Source organism: Petaurus breviceps, unplaced genomic scaffold (genome assembly GCF_028583685.1).
Source record: "Petaurus breviceps papuanus isolate PSGF00001 unplaced genomic scaffold, PetGlider_PUasm1.0 37, whole genome shotgun sequence".
In the NCBI taxonomy this organism is placed as follows: Eukaryota; Metazoa; Chordata; class Mammalia; order Diprotodontia; family Petauridae; genus Petaurus; species Petaurus breviceps.
In genome coordinates, this window is record NW_027186296.1 from 66,203,935 (window position 1) to 66,225,184 (window position 21,250).

Genomic DNA, 21,250 nt, shown 5'->3' on the forward strand with positions numbered 1-21,250 from the left:
AAAGTTCATCTTGTGTCTACTTGCTCCGTGGTCTCCCTTTCTTTCTTCCAATACCAAAACAAACAAACAAAAAACAAACCTGGGTGGTCACTAGGACTTTGTTTACTATCTGAAGATAGTAAACTTTGTCTACTATCAAGCAGAAGACTTTTCCTGCCTTTCATTGTCCTCTCCTTGATTAGGTATTCTGTTAATGTTTTCAGGGTCAGTCAGGCAAGAAATCCCAGTGGGGAGGATTTCAGAGTTGTTTTTCCCAAAGATCCAAGTTCAAAGGCCTTTAATTTCCTGGATGCTGATGGGTGAAGACCAAAGGTCACAGCTCTAGTATCATGACCCTTATCTCTCAGATTATTTTCCTATTTTGTTCATTTGAATCTTATAATTAACCAATCTGTCAGGGTTGATTGTTGATTTACAAAATCATGGAACCTCAGATTGTAAGGACCCTCAGAAGTCATCCAACCCAGATGTAATCAAATAGAAATCCCTTCCATGGCATCCATGGAAATTAAACATCTGTTTAAAGGCCTCCTTCAGTGTTAAGCAAGGAACTACATGGCGGGCAGCCCATTCTACTCGTGGACAGCTCTAATTATTGAGAAGTTTTTCCTTGTATCAAGCCAAAAACCTGCCTCCCTGAAACTTCCACTCACTACTCTTAGCTATGCCCACTATAGTCAAGCAGAATCAGACTTCAATATGCTCTCTATTCTCTGTCCATTAGCAAAATTTTATTAAGCACCTGCTATATGTAGGTACTGGGAAAAGATACAAAATTTAGATAAAGGAATCCACTCATCAAGTAAGGTGATAGGACTATGAACACAACAGGTATTATACACAGCTGTAACCTGAGTCCCCAAACCCACTGGTAAGAACCTCTCTCTTCATTCATAGAGATGGTTAGCTCTTCTCATGTCAGTATCTTCCCAGTCTTATTCTCCCTTCAGCAATTTTAAGTGGGATTAACATCATCTATCTTCTCTTCTGAAACTGGAAACCAGAAGTACCCCAAGCTACTGCAGAGCCCCAAGAGTCTCAGTGACTCTTCTCTCTCTTTTCTCCTGCTCCACCCCACCCTTCTCTGGAAATAAAGAAGAGAGGCCTATAACAATAGGCTTTGGAACTCAGTTTTTTAACATTGGTAGTCAGCATTTTTTAAAGTGTTATTGGGGCAGCTAGGTGGTGCAGTGAATAGAGCACTGACTGTGAAGTAAAGGAAGACCTGAGTTCAAATCTGCCCTCAGATGCTTAACACTTACTAGATGTGTGACCTTGGGCAAGTCACTTAACACAAATTGCCTTGCCTTCCCGTTTCCAAAAAAAAGGATCTCAAAGGCCATCTAGTCCAATCCCTTCATTTTATAGATGTGGAAACTAAGGTCCAAAGAGTTTAAGTGATTTGCCCAGAGTCACTCAGTAAATGCAAAGTGTAGTGTGTGTGTGTGTGTGTGTGTGTGTGTGTGTGTGTGTGACCACATGGTGCAGGTTGTCCAAGACAGCTTGTGTGTGGTTTGGATAACTGTGATTTGAAGTTTGATCCACTTCTGTGGAAAGGAGCGAAGCCAGGTGCCTTGTCTATACCACCAGAATGCTAACTGGGGATGGGAAGGAGAGGATTAGGGAAGGTGGGAAAGAAGCAGGAAAACCCCAGAAGGGCTTCTGAAGTTAGGCACTCATTCCTTCAGTATCTGAGAAACAAAGCAGCCTGGAATAATATCTATCTGTCACTCTTCAAATATCTCTGGCCTTAAAGTATGGGCCTGGATTCAGGAGTAAAGTTGTTTCCTAGGCCACTCTTAAGGGGGAAAGTAACCCTTAACTCATACTTGCCAGCTTAGCTTTTCCCCCTCAAATGCTGATTACACAAAAGACCATAACAAATCGGTCAATGCACAGAGTAAACTCATTTACACAAGAAAACAGCAAACAGAAATGAGAAAAGTTATATGGATTTGAATAGATTAAAGAATACACAAGCATAAATGAACTCTTCCTCTGGGAGTTCAATGAGATCTCAGCTCAAGCCTGAAGACAAATAACCCCAAAGGTCCTCCATTCTAGCAGTCTCTAGAGTCTCAAGCAAATACAGAGATGATGGTGCTGACATCCACACTTCTCTGTCATTCCAAAGTCTTTCTCTTTTTCCTCCCTGTAGCAGCTGCTGTTCAAGTGTTTCCCCCACTCTAGATCTAGGAACCTCTAGAACCAATTTAATAATTCACTTACACAGCTATGCAGAGTTCTGCTTAATGTCCTCTTCAACAATCAGGTGTCATGTTCCCTGATCCATATGCAGTAGCATGCAAAATATCACAGATTTGGGGTGAAGCTGGGTTACCTAAGCAACTAAAGGATGAATATTGGCTAGGTGGCACAGTGAATAGAGCACCAGCCCTGGAGTCAGGAGGACCTGAGTTCAAATCTGACCTCAGGCACTTAACACCAAACTAGCCATACGACCTTGGGCAAGTCACTTAACCCCAATTGCCCTACCTTCCCCTCTCAAAAAAATTTTTTTTCTTTCTATTTCGTCAGGGGCAGCTAGGTGGCGCAGTGAGTAAGAGCGCTGGCCCCAGAGTCGGGAGGACCTGGGATCTGTTCCGGCCTCAGATACTTAACACCCACACAAAAAACTGGCCATGTAACCTTGGGCAGGTTACTTAACCCCAACTGCTTAAAAAAAAAAATTAAAGAATGAATATGAACCCAAGTCTTCTGACTTCAGAGTCAGTCCTCCAACTATGCCAGAAACAAAAAGTTTCATGAAGGAGAATTGGGCTATTTCAACTGAACTTTAAAAGATGGGTAGTCGGGGCAGCTAGGTGGCATAGTGAATAGAGCACCAGCCCTGGAGTCAGGAAGACCTGAGTTCAAATCTTACCTCAGACACTTGACATTTAACTAGGTGTGTGACCCTGGGCAAGTCATTTAACCCCAATTGCCTTGCCTTCCCCCCTCAAAAAAAAAAAAGATGGATAGTCAATAATCAGCAAACATGTATTAAGCACCTACTATGTGCTAGGGATAGATAAAAAGATATAAAACATTTCTGACTCTCGAGGAATTTATATTCTATAAGGAAAGACAATGTCTACACATAGAAACTGAAGAGGGGTATCCCATACTCCAGCACCAAATGATGTAACTAACAGATGCTCTATGCCCTGATACTTTTATTAAGTAAGAATGTCTCTTTAATGGGAGCAGTTAGGTGGCGCAGTGAATAGAGCACCAGCCCTGGAATCAGAAGGACCTGAGTTCAAATCCAGCCTCAGACAATTAACACTTACCTAGGTGTGTGATCTTGGGCAAGTCACTTAACCCCAATTGCCCTGCCTTCCCCCCTCCAAAAAGAAAAAAAAGAGAATCTCTTTAAAAAAAAGTTACAAAAAGGTATAAAGTCAGTGAGTACCTCTGTTGTGAATCAGTAAATCAAATGGATAAACTAAGGATGAACAACTTAGTTATTCAATTTGCAAAGGAGTGAAGTGCTTGGAGACATTAGATAACTAAATGTATTGAAAGAATTAGGGGCAGCTAGGTGGTGCAGTGAATAGAGCACTGGCCCTGAAGTCAGAAGGACCTGAATTCAAGTCCAGCCTCAGATACTTAACACACAAAAAAACTGGCCGTGTGACCTTAGGCAAGTCACTTAACCCCAATTGCCTTACCTTCCCCCCTCTAAAAAGTAAAAAAAAAAGAAAGAAAGAAAGAATTAGATACATTCTTGTGACTATATCAAAGAATGATATCCCAACTGGAACATTCATTTTTTTTAAATTAACTTTTATTTTATTTTCAGTCCCAAATACTGTTCCTCCCATCTCCCCATCCCTCCCAACTACTCCCAAGAAAAACAGAACCTATTACAAATATGTTATAGTCAAGCAAAATTTGTTGGACTTTTTGGACACATTTCTTTCCAGAATGGCTGGACCAGATCACAGTTCTTCCAACAGCCTGTCCCAGCTGCAGCATTCAAGCAACTGCTTTGGGAGTAAAGCTTTGGGTGTAAAGCTTTGGGAATGTTTGGAGAAGCCAGGTCCATGCACCTGTAATCAGAAGACATTGAGTTGGTGAGCCTATTGATTATATCATCAGAGACCAGACTTACGACAAATAATCTAATGTGACCAGAAGCTGAGAGAGGACAAAATAGACATATCAAGAAAGGATAGCTTTATGGAATGTGACCTCTTAAGGGTAGAGGGAAGTGCATCTTTTGGTCCTACCCACACCTCAGGTGAACTTCATGAAAACTCCAAGGGTGGATAAAAGGACTTCTTTTTTAAAAAATTTATTTGTTTTTAGTTTTCAACATTCACTTCTATAAGATTTTGAGTTCTAAATTTTCTCCCCCCCTTCCTTCCGAAGATGGCATGCAATCTGATATATTTATACATATACATTCATATTAAATATATTTTCACATTAGTCATGTTGTAAAGAAGAATTAGAGCCAATGGAAGAAACCACAAGAAAGAAGAAACAAAAAAAAATAGAGCGAACAAATAGTTTGTTTCAATCTGCATTCAGACTCCATAGTTCTTTCTCTGGATGTGGATGGCATTTTCCATTATGAATCTTTTGGAGTTGTCTTAGATCCTTGCATTGCTGAGAAAAGCTAAGTCTAATCAAAGTTATTCTTCAAACAATATTGCTATTAGCACATAACATTTTCTCCTAATTCTGCTCACTTCACTCAGCATCAGCTCATGGAAGTCTTTCCAGGTTTTTTTAATGTCTTCTTGCTCAACATTTCTTATGGAACAATAGTATTCCATTACATTCATATACCAAAACTTCCCCAACTGATGGTCATCACATTAATTTCCAATTCTTGACCAATAAAAGGACTTCTGTCCAACCAGGTTTTTACCCCTTTTCCATAAGTTTTCTAGGCCTATTCTCCCCTGAACTCTGTGTGTACTTCTAGAACACTGAATCATACACTTAAGTGACTTGTTCAGGCTTACACAGCTAGGAAGTGTCTGACGTCACATTTGAACTCAGGTTCTCCTGGCTCCAGAGCTTTATCTACTGTACCACCTAGATGCCCTGAATCACACACTTTCGGGGGAAAATGTTTTGTACCAGTCTTTCTTACTGCAACATCTTAGGAAATGCTCCTAATTAAAAGCTGATTAACTATGGATGGTGAATTTATATCAATTGGATATTGATGGGTAGCAAAGTGGCAGGGATTTATGTATGACAGTCTTAGAAATCCTCTATATCCTCAGGGTTAATCCTAGAACCCCAAGGAGAGAAGTAATCAGGCACTGTCTGAGGACCTAACCCATGAAAATGAGGGGAGGTTGGGAAGTAACCTGGGGACAGAGAGAGGAATAAATCAATCTGAGCTCTGAAGGAAACCAAAGATTCTAAGAGGCAGAGGTGAGGGGTGGAGCTATATTACAGGCATGAAAACAGCCAGTAAAAAGGAAGATTGAGCATAGCATAAAAGGGACAACAAGAAGGCCAATTTAGGTGAACAAAGAGGAGTAATGTATAATGTGATAGAAATTATCTGAGGGGTCAACTGATTGGGTACTGCTGACAGTCATACAACCCAGAGATAGTTATCTGCAGATTTTATTTACATTCAGAGTACAGGATCATCTGGATGAAAGGTAGACAGCCTCCTAGCCTCAGCTTTGGTAACCTTAAGTAGCATGGGAACACATAAGCAGGAGAAGTTCAATGGAATTTTACAGAAAGCAGGAGGGAAATATTAGGGTAAATATTTCAAAAAGGGGAAGATGAGGATTTTGCATCAGGAAGGTCAGGGGCAGCTAAGTCACGCAATGGTTAGAGCACCAGGTCTGGATTCAAGAAGACTCATCTTCCTGAGTTAAAATCCTGCCTCAGACACTTAACTAACTGTGTGACCCTGGTCAAGTCACTTACACCTGTTGGCTTCAGTTTCCACATCTGTCAAATGAACTGAAGGAGGAAATGGCAAATCACTCCAGTATCTTTGCCAAGAAAACCCCCCCAAAAGGGGTCACAAAGAGTCAGACAGCTCTGAACAACAATAACAAAATCAGGAGGGTCAGAACAGGAGCCATGGTTTGCTTTGAAACCTTGATTATGCAGTTGGTATAATGGAGGCAGTGTGCAATGTTCTCTTCTTATCAAAATGGTAGCCAGATCTTCTTTCTCATCATAGTCTTCTTACCACAGTGTTGGCAAGAGCCAGAAATTCTCTTGCCATGATAATAAGGTTGGAAAGGTAGCTTGAAGGTAGGTCATGAAGGCTTTGAATGGCCAAAATCTTGATCCTCGAGATAATAGAGAACCTTTGCAGCTTATTGAGCAGGGGAATAAAAGGGTCAGAGCTATGCTTTAGACACTAGCATTCAGGGAAATTGGGGAAGGTTTCTTGTAGAGGTGAAATTTTAGCTGAGGCCTAGAAGAATCCAGGGAAGCCGGGAGGCCTTGTTGGGAAGAACAGCGTTCCAGGAATGGGGGACAGGGATGAAAATGTACAGTATTTTGTGCAAGGAACAGCAAGGAGGTGTAAGGGTTATGGGATTTAAAGATCTTCCATGCCCCATTGGACTTGCTGATGTAGCAGGAAGGGGCGGAGCAAGAAGAAGCAGAAGCCAAGCTAGAGTTCCTGCGGTGGCTAGCAGTGACGGCGGCGGCAGCAGCGCAAAGCCCTTTTTGAGTCAGCCAGAATTTCTGCTAAGGGCTCCTGCTGAGGACTGCCAGGGGCCAGAGCTGCTGGGAGCGCGCTTCCTGGACGCTGGGTGGTTGCTGTGAGTGGGGAGAGGAGGACCTTTGCCTGAGGTAGCCTGTTCTGTTTTAAAGGCTTGAGAATGTGGGTGCTTTCTACTTTATCTACCTGTGCCAATGTCATAACTACTCTGATGGCTTTCACTTTCTGGTTTTGGGACTCAGTCTTTTGGTATTTTAATAAATTTTCTAGCTTATTCCTCCATATGGCAAGCCTGATGTATTTTATGATGGATAATTATATCAGCATATCTGTAATTTCCATAGGCATTTTGAATATGGCATTGCTGATACAGGAGGTCAGTGTCACTGGATGACAGGGGAATAAGATAGGAAAGAGTTAAGTTATGAAGGGCTTTGAACAACAACAGAGGATTCTATATTTGATTCTGAAGGTGACAAGAAATATCACCGAAGTTTATTAAGTAAGGTGGAGACATGGTCAGAACGTGAATATATTAGCAGGATGGGTATGATGGAATTTCCCAGAAGGCAAGAAGGGAAGATAAGAGTGTATGTGTGTGTGTGTGTGTGTGTGTGTGTGTGTAAATGTACATATATACACCATTAACAGGCCATTATAACAGATTAGGTGTGACGCAATGAAGTCTTACACCAGGGTGGTGGCAATGTCAGAAGGAAGAATGGAGCACAAACTCAAGGTGTTATGAAGTTAGAATATATAGGACTTGGCAAGGAACTCTCTGGTCTAGTCAAACTTGCCTGCTAAGTGATCCCCAAATGGGACAGCCTCTCTCCCCTTTCTGTCTTTGCACAGGTATGGAATGCACTGTTTCCTCATCTCTCCCCCTTAGAATTTCTAGCTTCCTTAAAAGCTAAGCTCAGGAGATACCTCTTGTAGGAGGCCTTTCACCCTCTGGTTGTTAGGGGTCTCTCTCTCCTGAAATTACTTTGTAATTTCAGTGTTTTTTATTTACTGTGCACATGTTGCACCCCCTCAGTAGAAGGTAGGTTCTTTGAATACAAAGATCCATGAGGTCATAGATTTAAAGCTGAAGGGAACCTTGGAGGTTGTCTAATTCAATCCCCTTATTCTACACACGAGGAAAACAAGCTCTAGAGAGGTCACACAACCTCCCTGAAGCCACACAGACAGCAAATGGTAGAGTCAGGATGCTAGCCCAGGTCTTTGGACTCCATAACTACCTTTCCACTTCACCTCATCCTCGTATCCTCATCTAGCAGAGTGCCTTGTACATATTAGGCCCTTAATAAATAAATGCTTGAAAAAAAATTTTTTTTAATTTTTAAAAATTAAAAATAAATAAATAAATGCTTAGTATTAAACTTGTTGAATTTTCCTATAAAAAACATTGTTTTCATGGTACCATATAAGTTAAGCCTGGGAGGCTAACCACCATTTAATATTTTGCTTCCATGAGGAAGGATATTCCAAGTTTGAAACAACTGACTTATAAATGAACTCTTGAACTCTTATGCACTACATCATACCTCTCAGATTGGCTAACATGGCAAAACAGGAAAATGATAAATGTTGGAGAGGATGGGGGAATGTTGGAACACTAATTCTTTGTTGGTGAAGTTGTGAGCTGATCCAGCCATTCTGGAGAGCAATTAGGAGGTATGCCCAAAGGGCTATAAAAATGCGCTATACCATTTGACCCAGAAATACTACTTCTAGGGCTGTATCCTAAAGAGATCATAAAAATGGGGAAAGGACTCACGTGTACAAAAAAATATTTATAGCAGCTCTTTTTGTGGTGGCCAAGAACTGAAACTTGAGGGGATGCCCATCAATTGGGGAATAGCTAAACAAGTTGTATGTAATGGAATACTATTGTGCTATAAAAAATGAACAGGCAGTCTTCAGAGAAACCTGGTAAGACTTATATAAACTGATGCTGAGTGAGAGGAGAACCAGGAAAACACTGTGCACAGTAACAGCACAGTGTACAAGAACTGATTTTGATAGACTTAGCCCCTCTCAGCAATTCAAGGACTAAACAATTCCAAAGGACACATGATGGAAAATGCCAACCTCATCCAGAGGAAGAACTATGGAGTTGGAATGAATAATGAAGCAGACTATTTTCTTTTCTGTTTTGTATTATTTTGGTGTTTTTTTCTTTCTCATGGTTTTTCCCATTCTGTTCTATGCAACATGACTAATGTGAAAATACGTTTAATAGAAATATATGTATAGAGTCCATATCAGATTGCAAGCCATCTTGGGGAGGGAGTGGGGAAGGAGGGAAAGAAAATTTAAAACTTATGGAAGTGAATGTTGAAAAGTAAAAATAAATAATTTAATTTTTAAAAAATGAACTCTTACCTACAAAGTGTCTGGCTGAGAAACAGCCTAATGTTATTAATCAAGAGAGACATTGGAGTAACAAGTAGTTTAGCAATTACCTTCTTTAGGTTTTGGAGGATTTTTTCACCTGTAAGGCTAACTAAATTCCTAATTTGTGAGGTTTGGAGGAGTAAGAATTAAAAAATTAAAGAGTGAACTAGGATCAAAATATATGGGAAATATAAAAAACAAGACTTATGTGTTGTTTTGTCAAGTTGAATTAAATAATTGAGGCAACATGCCTGTTAAAGCCAAACATAGGCCTATTAATATAGCTTGTACTCCCAAGATTTCTTCAGGCAGCAAAGAACTAAGTTTTCATTCTAAATGATAATCCACTATAGGGAAATTGGTGTACTGTGCAGGAATACAGGGTTAAGATGTGCTTTCAACTTCATACTCTTAAAGGGAGAATTCCACTGTACCCACTATTCCCCTGGGTAGCAATGGTAGAAGTAACTGGTGGTTAAACAAGGAGTATTTTCCATTAGGAAGTCCTGGGGGCTTTCATCCCAGTCATAGTGCAGTAATTGCTTTGTCATCTCATGAGTCTCCTCGTTAATCCCCTCAGCCTCTGGAACTCAGCCAGCCCACAAAGATTGCCTCTTTTCTTTTCTTTTTCTTTTTATTGTCACATATTTAATGGCTCATTAATTTTTTTTTTTGTAAATAGTATTTCATTTTTTCCAATTACATGTAAAGATAGTTTTCAACATTCATTTTTATAAGATTTTGAGTTCTAAAATTTTCTCCCTTCTTCCCTTCCCTCCTCCCTCCCCAAGACAGCAAGCAATCTGATAGAGGTTATGCATGTAATTATCTCTTTTCTAAGACTGGTACAGCAGCTTAGATGTGCGTTGGAACCATCACGAGCCACTAAATGATCTTGAAATCGATAATCATTAAATATCATATTTTGGCCAAAGTCTGAATTAATCAAACAAAATGCTTTGCCTCGTTTTAAAAAGGCTCTTTTTCTGTGTCAGCCACTCCAGAGACTAAATAAGGCTGGGAGCAGGATTTAAAACGGGCATCCAGAGATCATAAATTCCAAATAGACCCAGCTTTGTCTTGCTCTCTGCGTGAGCTTGGAGAATACCTCTTCTTATGTCAACAAACCAGAAGAGGCCTACTCTATGGCCCGTAAGGACAAGACCCTCAACTCAAGCCATTAACTTGAGTAATGGGACTTTTTCTTATCTTAATATTTTCTGAACATATACCTTGTTATGGAATGTTTGTTAATCGTGAAGAAAACACAGATATTCTGGACCATAATTTCAATGGACACTTTGTCATCTCTCTTGTTTTATTGCATTTACTATTCATTCAATTAAGAAAATTCCTTTCTCATACTATGATTAGACACTTATGGGGATCATAAATTTGTGTGATATAGCCACCTTGTATTGGGATGGTCTTAGAATGTACTTAAGCTATCTCATCCTTTTGTTCATCAATCAGGACTCAGCTCCTGCACTCCTTGTACAAGTTTCTCTAGCTTAAAGGAATAAAATGAGATAACTGTATATCACTATTTGTCTCCTTTCACTGAACCTTTTTAGATGTCGACAAAATATAATTTGGTTAGCACTCTTATTATTTACCAAGACTTTCTTATCCATAGGAGATCCAAACTGGACTCTACTTTGTCCTGATGCTGGGAGAGTCAAAACTGAAATGCATTCTGTAAAGGTATAGCATTGGAGAAAGACAAGGGTCAACCTTCATGTTAAAAACTCTTATGTAAGGCTTGAGTACACATTATTATATTTTCTCACTTCTTTTGACTTATAGTCTCCACCCAGGATACCTCAGAAAATACATCCATGGCAGTCTTTAATTTTTGGAGACTGATTCCCCTTGCAAACACACAGTTCATAATCTTACAAAATCTTCTAACAGTCTTAGTTTCTAAGAAGAATAAAAACAAAACCGAGTCCTTTGAGTGAGAAAATATTTGTAATAGCAGATGGACCAGTACCCCCACTACACTTAATAGCCATGAGGCAGGTGAAAAAATTATTTGCTGCACTCACTTTATCCCTGTTCAACGTCAGTTACTACCTAAAACACAGTGAAAAGACAGACTCTCACTGCTCTCAGATCAGAGATAGACTGAGGCAAAGTAATTTTTTTTAACATTAATGTGATTTCATGATAATATTAAGTAATAAGTATAATTAATTGATATTAATGGAAATCCCCCTTCCTTTCAAAAAATAGTTTGTTTGCAAAATAGTTTAATCATTAATTATCTTTACTTGGAAAGTGAGCTGCTAAAAACCTATCTGTGGCCCACAGAAATTTAGGCTATTTTAATTTTGGACCCTACCTACTGCCAAGTTGGGCGGGTCTGGTCTAGGACTAATTAGATAATAAATTCTTCTTGATTGATTAAGAATGCTACATCTTCAAAATTCAAACCAATAACAAAAGGAGACCAAAAGAAGATGCCTGTGGGTCTTAGCTCCCCAGCATATAATAAAGTGCTTAATAAATGCTTGTTGATTTGACTTTAAAAGGCTGGGAATGCCTAATTTAGTCCAACTTTAGCCTCAATAGCAATGTCCTCTATAATACTCCTACCAAGCAATCATACAGCTACTGTTTGAAAGTCTCTGCTGAGGCAAACTGAGGCAGAATTCCACTTTTGAGTCATTCTAAACATTAGAGGTTGACTCCCAGCCAAGAGTCAGCTCTGGGACAAGTTTTAATCCACCATGCTTTGCCACAAGGAAGAACATTTCTTTTCCCCCTAAAGTCCACATATGCTGCCCAGGATTCCTGGAATTTCAATTAAGGATTGCAGATAATCGCAACATTCCAACCCTACAGCTCATCAAAGCCACTGCCAGACTGAAGCTAAGGAGATGATACATTCATCTTAAATTAAAATGTCAGATAATTCAAATTTGGCTATGCAAACCCATTTCTCTTCACCACAGTCCCCTTGAGACTTCTGTGTTTTTGTCCTACACGAAGAATAGAGTTTCTATAAAGAGTTGGGCTTTAGCCTAGTCTTTCCTCTGGTTCCTGATCTCCTTTGAGGTACCAAGTCCAACCTATTTAATTTGCAGCCCAGGACCGCTACCTTTTACTAAAAAGTAAGATCGTGTAGTAGAAAGAGCGTTGGATTTAGAGTTGTGAGAGGCTTGGGTTTGAGTCCTGGCTGTGCCATTTAAAGGTTGTGTGACCATGGGAAAGGCCTAGGATCATGGATTCAGAGTTGAAAGGGATCTTAGGAGCCATCAACTACCATCCCCTGACGTGTGAAGGAGTGGAGGCTAAGAGAGGACAAGCAACTCTTCCATGATCACACAGTGAATAAGTGACTAAGGCAGAATTTTCAAAAATTAAATTAGTTTTGGTCTTGGGTCTGTGTTTTCTTTTGCAACATGGCTGATAAGGATATGGGGCAGCTAGGTGGCACAGGTATAGAACACCAGGCTCAGGGTCTGGGAGATTCATCTTCCTGAGGTCTAATCTGACCTTAGACACTTACTAGCTGCATGACCCTGGACAAGTCACTTAACCTTGTTTACCTCAATCCTCATCTGTCAAATGAGCTGGAGAAGGAAATGGCAAGTCACTCCAGTATCTTTGCCAAGCAAACCCCAAATGAGGTCATGAAAAATTGGACTTGACTGAAACTAATGAACAACAAAACAAGGATTGTGTTTTGCACAATTCCACATGTATAATCTAAATCAAATTGATTGCCTTCTCAAGGCAGGGAGAGGGGAGAAAGAGAGGGAGCTTGGAACTCAAATTTTTTAAAAATGAATGCTAACAAAATTTTACATGTAATTAAATTGGGGGAAATGAGTGTTTTTTAATTAGTGAAATTAAGTAATAAGTATAATTAATTGAAATTAATGAAATTAATTGAAATTAAAAGTTCACTAATTAGTGAATTTCTTTAATTAGTGAAAATCTATCTTTTCCTCTTACTTAGCCCCCTCTTACGTTGAAAAAGAAAAAAAAAACCAAAATCTTTGTAACAAATAATACATAATCAAACAAACAAATACAAAATCCTCTATTGGCCACATCCAAAACAATGTATGTTTCAATCTGCCCCTGAGTCTATCACTTCTGTCAGGTGAGTAGCATATTTCATCATGAATTGTAAAAGCAGAATCTGTACACAAGTATTCCTTGCTTTAAATCCAATACTCTATCCCCTGTGCTTCCCTTAATATCTGAGTCACTTAATACCTCTGGGTTTCACTTTATACAGCAGGATGGATAGAAGCCCTAGGCTTAGATCCTTCTTCTGTCACTCACTAGCTAGACAATTCAATCTCTCTGAGTTTCAGTTTCTTCATCTGTAAAAAGGTGGATGATAATAACACCTACCACACAGGGTTATTGCTAAAACCCAAAGGAGACACGTATGTAGAGAGCTTTGCCAACCTTAACCTATATATAAGTGTCAGCTATTATTGTTACTACTTGTTTGTATTATTACTCATTTATAAGATGAGAATTTGTTGCCCTCATTGAGTTGTTGAGAGAACTGAAAGAGATTTAGAGTACTATACAAATGCAAAATATCATTAATGTTGCCATCATTCTTCTCTCTATTCTCCCCACCCAGACTAGAAGGAGATAGGAGGGGAGGGAGATCAAACCTTTTTTTTTTTGCTTTTTGGAAGGGGGAAGGCAGGGCATTTGAGGTTAAATGACTTGCCTAAGGTCACACGGTTAGTGTTAAGCGACTGAGGCTGGATTTGAACTCAGGTCCTCCTGACTTCAGGGCTGGTGCTCTATTCACTGTGCCACCTAGATACCCCAAAACATTTACTTTTAAGTGGAATAATCATGGTTTTTCCTCACAGTAATAATATATGACATTTATATAGTAACTGAAAGTTTGTAAAACACTTTACAGACATTATCTCATTTGAGACTCACAATAACCCTATGGGGTAGGCATTGTAGATATCATAATCCCCATTTTATAAATGAGAAACTGAGATTCTGAGTGGTCAAATGAGGAGTTAATAAGTGTCAGGGGGTAGGATTTAAACTGTAATGGAATTTTTTAATTTCCTTTTATTAATTTTTGTTATTTGGATTTCAAGGTGATCCCTCCTACAACTTTTGGTTAACTGAAAGCCTATCTTCTGTTAATATTAACCTCACCTGACCAAAACCTATCCCAAGAAAATTTACTTAAAGGAAAATTTACTTAAGGACTTCAACTTTCCTTAGATAAGCCAGAGGAAGAATTTCAACTGTCTCTGATTCTTTGGAGACATATAAAACTTCTCCCAAAATCCAAATTTTTGAATCCCCTAAATATAATTTAATCTGTAACTTGACTTAGTTTCCCTATAGTCTCTTTAACTAGCTTTGTTTATATATGAGGTTATGACTCTACTTAACTTTGTTCAATTTTTATGACATTTAAGGAAGCATGGGATTATGAATCTATCTTTGTTTGAACTTTTTGGGCTAAGAGGAATATATAAGATTGTATAATATATAAAAGCACACTATATGAATTATTTCTCTGTCACTCTGACAGAATTTTGTCTATTAAAAGGCCTTGTTAAAATCCCAATGATTGTTCAGGTTTATTGTTTTCTCTGAGGCTTGAACCTTTGCTTAACCATAATAAAACCTAGACTTTCACCTCTATAATTTCTGTGTTGTGGTAAATAAATTTCAGCAGCAGTTACTCACCACATGAACGCGGAGAAGAGATATTTCTCCCATAATAAAACTATAGTCTTCCTGACTCCCAGTCCATCATATTATCATCATGTGCACTGCCTTGTATCTAATTTCAGTGACCTAGCTGTGGAACTTCATGCCCAGTCTCCTTTTTCCCATGGATTCTGGCCTCCACCTCATCCACTGCTTCCTTCCAAATGGCAAGAGCAACATCTGTAGTCTGCCACTCCACAAAGTCTCAACTTTTAGGTAAGGATGCGTGTGCAGTGGGGTTTACTATACTGCTAAGATACCAATGCCTGGCGCAGCAGCAGCATGTCCAATCTTTTCCTGTTGCTATTTTTAACCCAGTTTCCTTCAAACTGTGATTTCTGAAAGAAAACAAAATCCCTTTGAAGAGTGAAAGCTATCTTTTCTCTGCCCCAAGACTCCAGATAGGCTTTGCATAGGCAACATTATACTTGAATCTAATTTAACTGGAATTTTTCAGAAAGTTCTGAGTGTTATATAAACGTACTCTTTTGTACTTGGCTTTCCTAAGTAAAATGCTACAAAGACAATTCACTGGTAGAGCTCATTATACTAGGAAAGATTTTCAAGGCTGTGCAATTCCTTGAGACTAAAGCCATCTGACGCTAATTCTTCCATTTTCTGGCCTGGTTAGTATCCCTTCCTCTCATTTTGTCTGGAAGTTCAAGCATGTGGTCACCAGGTCACCAAGCTATTTACCCCTGGTCTCTCAAGATAGCAGAGTCAATAGAGAAAGAGTTTTTTAAAAAACAAACTCAAGAGTTTATTCAGCCAAGTGCCGCAGAGTAAAGGCTGTGACATTGGTTTCCTGTATTGAGATAACGCCTTACCTTACCGTGGAATCTGGTTCTGCCTCCAAGATCCACAGCCAATCACTAAGATTTAACCAGCCCCAGAAACAGAAGGCTTTGGGGCTCTGCAGGTCTTCTGAGTTCCCCTCAGCACTCTGGTACTGGGGAGCTGGAATAGTAATGCTGGATATCTTGGGGGAAGAAGCAAAAGTTTCCTGGAAAAAAAAAATTTGGTTTTCATAGCAGCTCCTTTAGTCTCAGGTCCCTGGGGTCAAGTGTTGCTACAAAGTGGCTTGCTAAAGTGATCCCCTAACAAAAGCTGTTGGGAAAACTGGAAAATAGTATGGCAGAAACTAGGCATAGAACAACATCTTACATCATATACCAAGATAAAGTCAAAATGGGTACATGATTTAGATATAAAGGCTGATATAATAACCAAACTAGGAGAGCAAGGAATAGTTTACCTATTAGATTTATGGAGAATGGGAGAATTTATGACCAAATAAGAGACAGAGAACATTATGAAATGCAAAGTAGATAATTTTGATTACATTAAACCGAAAAGTTTTTGTACAAACAAAGCCAATGCAACCAAGATTAAAAGGGAAGCAGAAAGCTGGGAAACAATTTTTACAATCCTCTTCTCAGTCCTTATCCTTCTAGTTTTTTTGTAGCTATATGCAGCATGGATTTTTTTTTTAATTTTTTGCCTTTTGGAGGGCAATTGGGGTTAAGTAATTTGCCCAAGATTACACCGGCTAGTTTTTGTGTGTGGGTGTTAAGTGCCTGAGGCCAGAACCAAACCCAGGTGCTCCGGGGCCAGCGCTTTACTCACTGTGCCACCTAGCCTTCCCTGCAGCATGGATTAGAGAGGAGAGACATGAGACAGAGAGACCAATTTGTAAGCTATTGAAATAGTCCAGGCAAAGAGTGATGAGGGCCTGAACAAAGGTGGTTTTGGTATAATAAGAGAGAAGGGGACAAATATGAGATATTGTGGACACGGAATCAACAGGACTTGACAAGTGAATGGATATTAGGACTCTGTGTGTGTGTGTGTGAAGAGTTAAGTAAAACTCAGAAGTTACCAACCTGGGTGCCCTAAGTGCTATCTTTTTTCCACTAGGTAAACATAATTATTGTACTCTCTCAATATGATTTACATTTCATTGTTGCCTCCCTTTTTATTTGCCTTAAATCACTTCAAATTCCCTTTTCTTTCAAAGACTTCAAATTCTGTAACACAAAAATCTTATCTTGTTTATCTTACACACATTTCATTATGCCTGGTACTTTGTCTTATACACAATAGATACTGAATAAATATTTATTGACCTGAATTGAATTGACTTGAACTTGGGAAACAATTGGAAATCTCCAAGGCAGGCAAGTGCCCAGTTAAATAGGGCCATTGTTTGTACTTGCTGTTAGCAGATTTGGGTCCATGCTTGCTTCACTCTCCCTCCCCTGCAATAGTTCTAGAAGAAATTCATGTTATAAAAAGGAGAGTTCAATTCATCAGGCATTTGCTGGGTGCCTACCACATACTCAGCACTATCCTAAGACCTTAGGTCTCAGAAGAACAACAACAACAATGATGATGATAATAATAATCAATTTCAGTACTTCAGAGATCTGTGATTGTGCTAGTCTAGGATATCTCTGTGTTGACTAATCTCGCTCCCTCTGTATCGAGATGATCTTAAGAAGTGTTAACTTCATGAGGAGATTCTCCAAATTTATGTAGGCGAGGCCTCAGACAATGAACAAGGAAGTCCTATGGTATCCATCACTGGACTCAAGTTTTCCAGTCTGGTCATTGTTATTCCTCTACAAAAGTCTTAATGTCTCATCATGGCATGGGGATAACCCTGGTTTCTCAAAGTCTATACCAGTGGAACACTAGCTAAGGCTGGAGACACTCATTTCCATGAGGCTGACCGCCAGGAAGTCACAGTGTTTCACAAAGACCATCTCCTAAAGGACTGAGAAGTTACAATCTCATCTGCTTAAAAGGAGGCAACACTCACAATAATGATACAAAAGCTCCTTGAAGTATTATTATAATATTCCACAAGCTATAGTTCCTGCCCTTAGAAAGTTCACAAATTAAAACTACCCACATTCTGAAAAAAAAACAGGGAAACAGTTTGCACTTCATAATAGCCTCTTGTTAACCCTTCCTTGAATGATTGTTTTAACCAGAGATCCCCTGTGTCCCCCCCAGGTTAGAGAACCTCTCCCTCTCCTTGTAAACCCCTCTCATCCCAGACCAGATCCCAAATACATATGTTGAAGAAAAATATTGGAAAAATGTAGGGAAATGAGTTACATTATGGTTGTAGAAATTTATTAGCCATGTAAACTTAGGCAATTATCTTATCTGTTTGCTACAGTTTCCTGATCTGTAAAGAGAAAAATTATAATGGTACTCACTTTCCAAAGTTGTTGTGAGATCAAAAAATATGATTGTAAAGTGATTAACATAGTGTCTGGTATATGCCAAGCAGTACATTCTTATTATTTCTTTAACTGAATATAATTGTTCCATGCCAGATAAGTCTAAAATGGGTTTAAAATGCCAAAGGTAATAAGATCAATGATTTTTATATGAGATAGTTTGGAAATGCAACTGATATCATGTGAAGCCTTATTTCAAGTTTTAAATACGTTATTACTGTATTTCTAAATTCTCTTATGTTGTAAAATTTGAGAGACTATTGTTAGACAAAACAACTTTTTAATCTGGATGCTGTTACACATGAATTTGTCTTTTTCATATATATATATATTTTTTTTTTTTGCTTTTTTTTTAGAGGGGAATGGACAGGGCAATTGGGGTTAAGTGACTTGCCCAAGGTCACAGGGCTTGTAAGTGTTACCTGTGTTTCCCCGATAATAAGACCTATCCCGAAAATAAGCCCTCCCCTTACTGTGTAAGATTCCTCTAAAATAAGCCCTCCCCCGAAAATAAGCCCTATTGAGATTGCTACTGTAGTGAAGGTGATCCCCTGTGCTACATGCTACATTATGTACATTATGGTACCCTCTTTATGCACCATCCCCCCCCCCCCGGGTGAAATGCATGCCGTGCTCCAAGCTGCATCCAATCAGAGCTGCAGCAGTGAGCGCGTCATCCTGTTCTTCCCCAGTGATTTGCTTATTGAATAAAGGTAAATTTTTTTGTTCACATTTACCTGTTTATTAAAATTGCTGTCAATGTTCATTAAAATAAGCCCTCCCCTGAAAATAAGCCCTCTGGTGTTTTTCTGTCCAAAAAACTTAATAAGACAGTGTCTTATTATCGGGGAAACACGGTAAGTGTCTGAGGCCAAATTTGAACTCAGGTCCCTCCTGACTTCAGGGTCGATGCTCTATTCACTGTGCCACATAGCCGCTCCAATGAATTTGCTTTTAAAAGGATGTGATAAAAATACATATTTGAAAATTGTTAAATACTTAATGAGGCATATTTTGTAATAAAGCAGATAATAATAATATAAGCAAAACTTCATTTTAAATTCTTGGCTATTATGAAAGTATATATGGTGGTTTAAAGATGTAATTTCAATATATATGATAATGTATACTGACAAGTATCAGGTATCTGCTATATATCTGAAGTCCCAGAATATGGGTAGTTTTAATTTATAAGTAAAGGATAAATGAGATGTTAAATGTTAGGGAAACATCAGGAGATACATTCAAGTCCTAAGATATGGTTAGTGAAATTTTGCTATTTAAGATAAAAATTCTTGGCCCTATAATTTACTCTTTTTTTGAGCTTTGATTACAGGAATAGTTGTCTGAATTGCCATGAAGCCAATAGGGGAAAATGGCATATGTTGCAGTCTAGGAACTGCTAAAGGTAGATATCATACCCAAACATTTTCCCACAACCATGGCACAGTCAAGGTAGGATCCTCCTGACTCTATTTACCCATCTGGTTAATCCTGAGCCTTGCTTTTGGCACATCGTGACTACATGCATGGCTGTCAGATGTGACTCATGCCTGGAATCTGACAGAGCTAAGGGATTTTCCCCTCTGTTATGATACATGACATTGTTATAACTATGTCCATCTTTTGCCTTTTCTAGCAAATTTCTATAATCAATAGGTTTTGTAAGTACAATGTTAAATCAACTAAATGGCAGACTGATACTGGAACATCTTTGGGATACTATAATAGGATACAGGTAGGAACATCTTAAAATTTTAACCTGTATTTGTGGTCAAATTATAATATAGGGATAATATCTTTCTAAGGAGGAAATTATTAGATGTGAAAGTTTTCTAAATAAATAGAATAGTAAATTTTGAAAAAAGCAATAGGATTAGACTTTTCTCTAAGAACTATATACAGATGTATATGATTGGCTTCCAAATTTATCTGTCACAGAAATTCAGGCTTTGAGTATGTTTGGTTCTCAAAATTGGATTAAGGAAGCTACACATAAATTGTATGGACAATAGTAAAGAAAGAAAAATTATTTTCCCATTATTAAAGCATATTTCTGATAATTTTAAAAGGTAGAAGAGTTAATTTTACAGTTGGACCCTCATAAATTTTTAAAAGATTCCTATATCAGGTACAGGATTTAGGTAAGGATAGAAACAACAGATGGTATATGAACTGAAATTCTCTGAAGTTTCAAAATTAGAGAACCACATTTAAATTATATTTCTTTTTTTTTCAAATGCTTTATTAACTTCTGATTTATATAATTCATTTCTGCCAGATTTTGAGTTACAAATTTTCTCCCCATTTTTCCCCTACCCACTGCCCCAAAACAGCAGTCCCACAGGATATTCCCTCCTCCAATCTGCTCTCTCCCATATTTCTCCCATACATCTTTCGACTTTTCCAGTGTATCTCTATGCCCCAGTGCCTGTATATCTTATTTCCCAATTATATGTAAAATAGTATTAATAATATATATATATATGAATATTTGATTTTAAAACTTTGAATTCCAGATTCATTCCCTTCCTTCCTTGACACCCACCCTTACTGGGAAGATAAGCAGTTCAGTATAGGTTGTACAAGTGTGGCTAATGCAAAACAATAACATAGTAGATATATTGTAAAAGACTGACTATATTTCCCTCCCTCCTATCCCACTTCCCACTTGTTCTATTCTCTACTTTGATACCGTCCCTTTTCAAAAGTGGGTGCTTCCAACTTCCCTCCCCCCCAGCCTGCCTTCCCTTCCATCATCCCCCTTCTCATTCCCTTCCCCCCTTACTCTCCTGGAGGGTGAGATACCCTATTTAGTGTCTATTTCATTCCCTCCTCAAGCCAAACTCAATGGGAATAAGTTTGACCCATTCCCTTTTGCCTTCCTATTCTTCCCCTCCATTGTAACCATTTTCCCTTGCCTCTTCTATATGAGATAGTTTACCCCATTCTGTCTTTTCCCATCTCCTTTCATTATATTCCTCTCTCACCTCTTAATTTCACCTTCTAAGTATCATCCCTTCCTGTTAAATTGGTCCTGTGCCCTCTATCTATGTATACCTGTAAACACAAATACACACATTCACATATGTATTCATATGCCCATATACCCTCATATATAGACATATATATACACATATATACACACACACACACACACACACACACATATATATATATATATATATATATATATATATAT

At 38.6% G+C, this 21,250-nt stretch overlaps 1 long non-coding RNA gene across 1 annotated transcript in view; it reads right to left on the bottom strand.

The window, feature by feature from the left end:
- Positions 1-3,772: 3,772 nt before the first annotated feature.
- LOC138168598 (uncharacterized) overlaps positions 3,773-21,250 on the bottom strand; it is a 21,074-nt gene continuing 3,596 nt past the window's right edge. The window contains exons 2-3 of the long non-coding RNA XR_011170154.1: positions 15,625-15,800; positions 3,773-4,055 (exon numbers count right to left, since the gene is read on the bottom strand). This is a non-coding gene — a long non-coding RNA (uncharacterized lncRNA). The remainder of the gene's footprint in view (positions 4,056-15,624; positions 15,801-21,250) is intronic.